Source organism: Cynocephalus volans, chromosome 5 (genome assembly GCF_027409185.1).
Source record: "Cynocephalus volans isolate mCynVol1 chromosome 5, mCynVol1.pri, whole genome shotgun sequence".
Lineage (NCBI taxonomy): Eukaryota > Metazoa > Chordata > Mammalia > Dermoptera > Cynocephalidae > Cynocephalus > Cynocephalus volans.
Window position 1 is genome coordinate 141,959,050 of NC_084464.1, and position 9,329 is coordinate 141,968,378.

Genomic DNA, 9,329 nt, shown 5'->3' on the forward strand with positions numbered 1-9,329 from the left:
AAAACTTCTTAAATTTAGATAGTAGCAAAAATAAAATAGTTAGGAAGGAGGGAGGAGGATCTGCTTCTTGCAGAGCAATCAAACATTTTTTGAGATGTCACTATCCAGGACAACTCTGACTACCAGAATCTTTCACAAACCCTGTTTTCTTAGTTTGGAAAACAGTTGCATATTTTTATTATATAGTTTGAAAATCTCGAATAGTTTTCACAATAGGGTGAGAGTGGGTTTTTATTTTTAAAAGACAAAGAAAATCCACACTTTTTACTTAAAAAATTCTGATCCACTCAGGTCTTAAAAGGGCCCCAGTTCAATTTGTTTTGCTTTGTTTTTCCCTACACAACTAAGATGCTACAAAGTTACTATCAAGGTGAACTAAGAAAGTTGTTGATTGGAAAAGAAAACTTTCTAGTTTTATTTTTATTCAAATTCCTGATTGATTAGGCCAAGGCACACCCTGAAAGGGGAAGGAAGTAAAGTTGGCCACCATGCAGATTGGAGGAAACTTGCAGGGAAATAAAAAATCAGATATAATTTATCCAAACCGAAAATAATTTATCCAAACCAAATCCAGGTGTCTTCTATACACTAATCCCCATAAGTCTTAAACATATAAAACACATGGAAAAAAAGTAATTGAGTAGCTATAAATTCCATCATAAAAGTTTTCCAGCAGGAATAGACAATAAGTTCATTAAAAATAAACCACAACAGGCATTCTTGGTGGTGGAAAACTTAACAAATAACTTGCAAGCTGGCAAGAAATTACCATTAAGTGTGTCCTAAAAATAAACTGGTGGAGGGAAAGTACCTACAATAGATGATTTCCAAAGGAAATTTCAATTATTAGAAAAAAGCCAACAAAAGAGGTGGAGATACATGCTTAGTTCCAGCATGCAGCCCTCTCTTTCTCTCCACTGGATTCAGTTAAAAGGAAGACCTTTTTTTTTTTTTTTTTTTTTTTTTTTTTTACTGCCCCATTACGAGTAGTTCCCATGCTGGAATACAGTCAGAAGATTTACAAGTTTTCCCCACAATGTGAAAGTGGGGCTCTTCCTTTAAGAAAAGAACAGGAGTTGCAAATGATTCTTACCCTTACTGTGTCTAGAGAGGTTCATGTTTCTGTATCTTGAAGAACACCACTACAGAGTTTACAAATAGGCCAGATGGTGGCAACAAATTCTAGTCCTTTAAGACATGTGGGCATATAAGGAGCACACTTGTATCAATTTCCCACTCACAGCTCCTGGGGATTTGGAGTAAACAAGACCTTGGCCTTTCTAGTTTGAGTAGAGGAGACAGACAAACACATAGATTACAATATAGTCTGTGCAATAAGAGAGTCATGCAAAACAGCTCCCAGGAGATACATCTAAGACGCGCAACACATAGATTACAATATAGTCTGTGCAATAAAGAGAGTCATGCAAAACAGCTCCCAGGAGATACATCTAAGACGCGCTGCAAAGCAAATTGCCGCAACTCCAGGGACGTGATTTTCTTACCCGAAAAATGGAAACAAGAGTAACCACACCACTTGATTGAAAGGATCAGATGAATTATATTATAAGAAGTATAAAATACTTCTAAAATAAGAAGGCTTTATAGTATGCTAAGCACCGGTATTAGTCATTTACTTACATAAACTGATTCTCTCAATAACCCTATGGGATGGGTTCTATTAATATTCCTACTTCACAAATGAGGAAACTGAGACCCAAAGAGATTAGGTAACCTGTGCAAGGTTACACAGTCAGGATTCAAACCCAGACATCTGGCTCCACGCAGAGGATTTAACATAAAGCTAAAGATGCTTATGCTTTGGGACTTCTTATTTGCATGGACCACTCCAAGGCTCTGGATGGAGCCCCAATAATATCTTCACATGGTTATATGCTCTTGCAAAATATGCAAAAGCAATGCATTTTAGCCAATCAGTTAAGAATACTCTCTCTTTCCATTTCAATTTCAGGATCCTCATGTTTTGCTCTTGCCAGGTAGAGTTGGAATAACCATGTCATTTTCAAAATATAGCTAAGGGTGAGTTGAGTTGATGATACAATTAGTTTGGGCTTAGTGAGATCTATTTATGTAGCTTGCAGTGCTTACATATTACTGATGAAGTTTCACAGGCTAGTGAGAGTAGAGTCAGAGCCAGAGATTTGTCTAACTCTATTGAAAATTCTCCTGACCTTACGTTGCCTTTCATGTGCTAGTAATCCATAAACAGTTCTTTCACTTAAAGTCACAATAGTCTATCCTCAGGCACCAGACAGCATTTGACACTAGTTCCCATGTCCTATTTGGCTTTAAACCACCTTTCTAGTTTATGCCCCCTCCTGCTCTCCCTGTATACCACACTCACTTTAAAGGGCACTCTTTCTTTTGCTAGACCATGCGTTTTTGCTCATTTGCAGGCTTTTGTTAATTTCTTACTGACTTGACACAAAATCTGACATGAGCAAAGATAAAATAAGCACTAAAATACATCAATGACAAACTGGTCAACGGGTATTGGCAATTCAACAAGCATTTAAAATAAGTCACTAGAGATAAGAAAACTTGTAATGTCAGATATACCACAACTTTTATATGAAAAAAGAAACTAGCGTTTCTCTAGATTTGACAAGAATCCTAAAAATGCATACGACATTACCAACAATGGGTTTTGAAGCTGAAGCTTTTCTAAATTATCAATAACTGTAATTACTGACTAATAATTTTTGTCCTTTAAGACAGTGAAGACTGAATTTTCTTTAAATTATTGCTAAAATAGTAATATAAAAGTTGATATATGCAGTAAGAAATATAGTAAAAATGTATAAAGTGTATCAGTAGTTAATGTTTTTTCTGGATTTTCTGGTCTGTGGTGTCAGTCTTTTAAATTTGTAATTTAAATTCTTTTTTAACTTTGAATAAATATATACCTAACGTCTTCTCCTTAAAGAGAATCCCTCAAATTGTATAAGATTTGGGATCCCACCAAAACTTAGATTTGTCTCATGGTTTTTTTTTCCACAGCCCATGCTTTTTTTAGAAGCCATTCTCGTGGCTAGATACCACCCGCAGGAAGGCACTGCCTTTGCTATATGGATTTCAAGTTGTTACACTGTAGCTTTAAATGAACGTTTACTCGACAGCATCATGTAACAGATGGAGCTCTGGCTGCGAGTGACCACGGCTGTGCGCTAGCCTGGTTCTGTCCCTAGACAGCTGTGTGTCCAGGTACCCCATACCTCATGTGCCTGTTTACACTAGTGGTGCCTTTGACTAAACGGTCTTGCATGATCCATCTATGGCTCTGGGTTCAGAGTTGCTTTGACAACTGTGTGAAAAATATTCTCTCTTCACTCTATCCTTATCCTAAATTTAGTTTAGCTTATAAGGAATATGTTTATCGAACAGCAGAAAGCAAATAACCAAGGACTCTCTGTCTTGCTGCTTACATTTTGCTTCTTACCCTATTATCTGCATCATTGAAGCTTCTTTATTGATATTATGAAATATATCGGTCAACTAGACTGAAATTCTAACAAAATCAATTGCTGTGAGGTAAAGAAAGATAAGCAGGCTGCTGGGGCCAATCCAGAGATCAGGATGCATTAGTAAATATGGCTCTGAGGAGGAAGAAGCCCGGCTGATGGACCACTTTAAATCCTAAGGTTAAAAGTGGATACTTGAGACTGGAACTTGGCAGGTAGTCACTACAGTGAGGGACAGTGAAGAGAGGAGGCAGCAAAAGCAGCAAAATTAGCAAGATCACAGACCAAGCAACCACTTAGGTCTGTGATTTTCAGTGCCAACTGAATATTAGAATCACCAGGACAGCTTTTAAAAATAACAGTGCCCTACTTCTCCCCTTCTGATATTGTTATTCATTAGGTGTCCCAGGTGACTTCCAGTGTGCACTTAGGTCTCAGCACCACTGGCCCAGGGGCTGTGCTTTCTGGGGTAGCCCAGAGGCTGGATGCACATATCCGCCTCTTAAACAAAGGCTGATATCAGAGCTGGATCCAATCAACAAAAGAATTCAATTAAATATAGATCTCCCTGAAGGAAAAATATTTTAAGCTGTCACTAGTAACTTACACTTTAGTGCAGCTCTGTCCAATCAATAGAAGTTTCTGTGATGATGGAAATGTTCTATATTTATACTGTTTAATTGGGTAGCCCACTGGCCACATGTGGCTATTGAGCATGTGAAATGGGCTAGAACAACTGAGTAAGTGAATTTTTTATTTCATTTTAACAAATTTAAACTTAAATTGTGGCATGTGCTAGTCGGTGCAGTTGTAGTGTGAATGGCTGGTGAATAAAGCAATAGAGGAGTAGAGTTCTGGATACCTGGGGGGAGGCGACCCCAAGGGTGGAAAGATGGGAGAGAATGTGGAAGTCGGAGCTTACTGGAAAACTCCATCCCTAGAAAGAGTGGAAGGAGATGCTATGGCAAAATGTGTCTTTGGGAATGCCTATAACTCTCTGGGTCTATTTGCAAAATAATGCTGAAGAGGAATTTCTCAAGAGATGGCGATTCTGGCTGTGATCTTCCCACCTCTCTTCCACAGACTAGCACTCACCCAAATAGTAAAGCTTGCAGAAGCCCTTGCTGCTGATAACTGTTACTAGAAAAGCAGCAAGGGGTAGTGGAAAGAGTAAGGGTTCTGGAATAAAGCAACCTGGCTTTGTATTGTCAGTTTTGACACGTAAAGAAAAATTTACCTGGTATCTCTGAGTCATTTTTTCACTTATAAAGCACAAGTGGTGAGACATGAGTATCTATTTGGCATCGTTCAGCATATTTGCTATTGTAAGATCAGATAAAAGACCGTAAATGGAAGCCCTTTGGTCCCTAAGAGAGCCATAGAAATATTATTGATCATTTTTGTGGAAACACCTGATCCCACTTAAATACTACCCCTTCCAAAGGTATTTCATAAAGAATTTCTAAAGACATGAGATGTGATGTCTAAAGGCATCAAGACTAGAAGGAATTTTCTAAGCACAAATCTAAGTCCCATGACAGGCCCATGGCAGGCCAGTCAGCCACACTCTGTAGATGGCTACCTATTCTATGAACTCTTCAGAACCATTTTTTACCTCTAAGTCCTTGCCTTATTCCAGAACTGGGAAGTTAACTGCTTCAGTCTCTGAAACACAATGTTGTTTTTGTTTTTTTTTTTTTTTAACTTGACAATATGCACTGAAAATGAGTTCATCTAGTTAAATAATTCCTAGTTAAATAACTAGTTAATGATATTTAGGTCTTATATTTATCCCCAAATCAGTTTTACATTTTTAATGACACTATAGGTCAATTCCTTTTAAAAAAATTAGGCAAAGAAAACATTTTTATATTTTACTTGGATAATGGTCTCAGAAAGCCTTGGAACATATTTTTGACAGGAGAGCGAAAAAGGTTCAGGAAAAAAAAATAGAGGAGAAAGTAAAAGTAACAATAAGACTTGGGTAGAAGTGAAAGTGTAAATATTTGCAATACCAAAGAGTATATCTGGCTGCCCTTCACAATTTATCATAAAGAGTTGTTAACACATTTTGCACAGTGGCTTGATCTCTAGTATATTCCTTCTGATCTTGACTGTATAGCAGTTCCTCTCTGGTTTGTCTCACCAGCCTTGCCTCGCACGAGAGAAGCCCAACCCCAGGCCAAGGATCTACGGGAACTCCTTATACAGATTTCTAGAGTCCTCCGTGTGTGCAGGACCTTTCCCACTTGTTCCAATGCCAAAAACTCTGATCTTTGCTTCCTCAGTTCAGCGGGGCCACAATATCCTTTCTGTTTGCATTCCACCTTCTTGTGCCCTGCTCAGAAAGTTTTTTCCAGGCACAGAGCCAGGATAAAGTGGGGCTCATTTTGTGAGATTCCCTTCTATTAGGGATTGCAGGCTTACACTGCCAATGCCCAATATCCAGTGTCTGAAAACAGTTGCCTTATGTATTTTGTCCATTTTTTTTTACCTTTGTTTTGTATGGGTGGAAGTAGAAGTCATCCATGAGTTTTACAGGGTTTTAAATAAACCATTGAAATGTCTTTTATAAGAGACACACCAAAATTTAATAAGCACTTGTAAACAAAGAGATAAAAAAGACAGATGTGGAAAATACTACCAAGCAAAGCTAAAGCATCCCTACTGATAAAATACACATACAAACAGCATAATAATGGTATATATTGCTAACAGGGAAAATTATGGGAAAATATAACAAAGCTGAACTTGTGGGTGCTTAAAAACATAGTCTCTGACTTAGTCCATTTTGTGCTTTATAATAGAATACCGCAAACTGGGTAATTTATTTAAAAAAAAGAAATTTATTTCTCACAGTTCTGGAAGCTGGGAAGTCCAATATCACTTTGCTGGTATCTTATAAGAGTCTTCTTGCTGCTTCATCCAATGGTGAAAGATGAAAGGGCAGGAGAGGGAGGGAGAGCAAAAGGAAGGGGGCCAAACTCATCTTTTTATCAGGATCCCACTCCTGTGATAACCAACCTACTCCTGCTATAATAGTATTAATCCATTCATGACGGCAGAGACTTCATGGCCTAATCACCTGCCAATACTTGTCCCACCTCAATAAAGGTACAACCTATTAATACGGTTGCATTGGGGATTAAGTTTCCAACACATGAACTTTGAGAAACACATTAAAGCCATAGCAGCCCCCAAATGTAAAAACCAAAATGTTTAATTAAATAAATAGGGAAATTTATATTCTCTCATAGCTGGACATTTTAGCTCACCTGTCAATAACTGATTGGTAAAGCAGGCAGATAATTGGTGAGTATATACTATTTGAAAAATATGATTTAAAAGCTTTAGCTAATGGACAGGTGCAGAACTCTGCATCTAGCAATCGTGTATGCACATTCTTTACAAACACACATGAAACATATATATATATTGTTATAAAACAAGCTTCAACAAATAATTAAATTATGCATATATATTAATTAATATAATATGTATTAGTACTTTTAGAAGTCTCAAAACCTCTTCTAAATAATTTTGTTTCTAATAAAATCATAATGTAAATTATAAAGTAGAACAAAACAATGAAAATACTACTTATGAAACATGTAAGATGCAGCTACAGAAGCATTCATGGAAAAAACTATAGTCTTAAATACTAACACTAGAAGAAAGTTTGAAAACAATGAGCAATCAACAACTCATAGTTTAGAAAAAAAATCAAACTTAAACATAGAAGAAAGGAAATATTGAGAGCAGCAAAAATCAAGCTAACTTAAAAAAAAAAAAAGCCAAAAGAAAGCTAAATATGTATGATCAACAAACCCAAAGGTTGTCTGTTAAAATCAACAAACCTCTGGTAAGAGTGATGAAGAATAAACAATATGGCTTTATTAGTGGGAATGTAAATTGGTACAGCTACTATGGAAAAGAGTATGGTGATTTCTTAAACAGCTACAGACAAAATACCATACAATCCAGCAATCCTACTGTTGGGTATATATCTGAAGGAACGGAAATCAACAAGTCAAAGGGACATCTGCACTCCCATGTTCATCACAGCTCTGTTCACACTAGCCAAGAGTTGGAACCAACCAAAATGTCCTTCAATGGATGATTAGATAAAGAATATGTGGTCTATATACACAATGGAATACTACTCAGCCACAAAAAAGAATGAAATTCTAACATTTGCAGCAACATGGATGAGCCTGGAGAAAATTATGTTAAGTGAAATAAGCCAGGCACAAGAAAGAGAAATACCGCATGTTCTCATATGTAGAAGCTAAAAAAAAGTTGATCTCATAAAAGTAGAGAGTAGAATAGTGGTGGCTGGAAACTGGTGTGGGGAAGGGGAAGAAGAGGATGGGGAGAGGGTGATTAGTGAATACAAAATAGTAGAGAGAGAGGAAGAATGTGATCTAGTATTTTATAATATAGGGAGACTACGGTTAATGACAAAGTACTGTGTATCTTTGAATAGCTTGTCAAGATGATGTTGAATGTTCCTAACACAAAGAAGTAACAAATGTTTGAGGTGATGGACATACTAAGCACCCTGATATGATCACTGCACACAGTACGAATGTATGCAATCATATTGTACTCCATAAATACACATACACACACACACAATTATTATTGGTTGAGTAAGAAAAATAAATTGAAAAGAGAAAAATAGAGAGAAATAGAGAGTAGAATAGTAATTACCAGAGACAGGGAAAGGGAGGAGAAGGGGGGACCAGGGAAACTGTGAGAGACCAGAACAAACTTTAAAGTTGCGGTTAGATAGGAAGAATAAGTTCTGGTGCCCTAGGGTGACAATAGCTAATAATATTTTATTGCATATTTCAAGGTAGCTGGGCTGACCGGTTTCTCAGTTGGTTAGAGCAGAGCCTTGTAACACCAAGATCAAGGGTTTGGATCCCCATACCGGCCAGCTGCCAAAAAAAAAAAAAAAAGATAGCTAGAAAAGAGGATTTTGAAGATTATAACCACAAAGAAATGATAAATGTTTAGATGACAGGTATGACAACTATCCTGATTAGATCATTATACAATATATGTATGTACTGAAACAACAAATTGTACTCTATAAACATGTACAGTGAAAAGATATATTTTTTTTAAAAAAGAATAAATAATATAAAAAGGAGAGGCACTATACTCCGAAATTTTTAAAATCTACATGAATAATTTTATGCTACATGAATAATTTTATGTTTAGTAAATTTGAGCACTTAGATAAAATGAATTCTTGAAAAACATAACATTAATTTTAATCAGGAAAATTGAATTAGTGTTCAACAACAACAAATCCTGAAAAACACCAGGCCACAATGTTTTATTTAGCAAATTATATGCAATCTTCAGGCAATGTCTAATATCGATCTTTTAAAAAATTGCTCTAGAGAATAAAAATATGGTGAAATTCCCCAACTTATACCATGGAGTTAGGGGTGGAGTGGGGAACAAGTGGATGAAGTCGAACATTCCAAAGTTCTCACGGGCATGGAAAGGAAGGTCAAAAGGAAAAGTACAATGAAACTTTTCTAATGTTCTGGGATGAGAACATTAGAAGTAGGAGAAAATAGAGTGTATTGAGAGGTAAACTGAAATTTAGTGGGCTCATATTTGGTTTTTTTGTGACATTATATGAGCAAAGAAAGAAAACTGAACCATTGATGAAATGTGAAAACAGTAGAAATTTCAAAAGAGGGTCATGAAAAAATGAAATAAAAATTTGATCAACCCATAGAAATAATAAGCAAGAAAGAGACAAAAAAGAATCTAAAGTAAGTAATAAATTTAAAAATAGAAGGAACATATTAAGAACACCTGTCA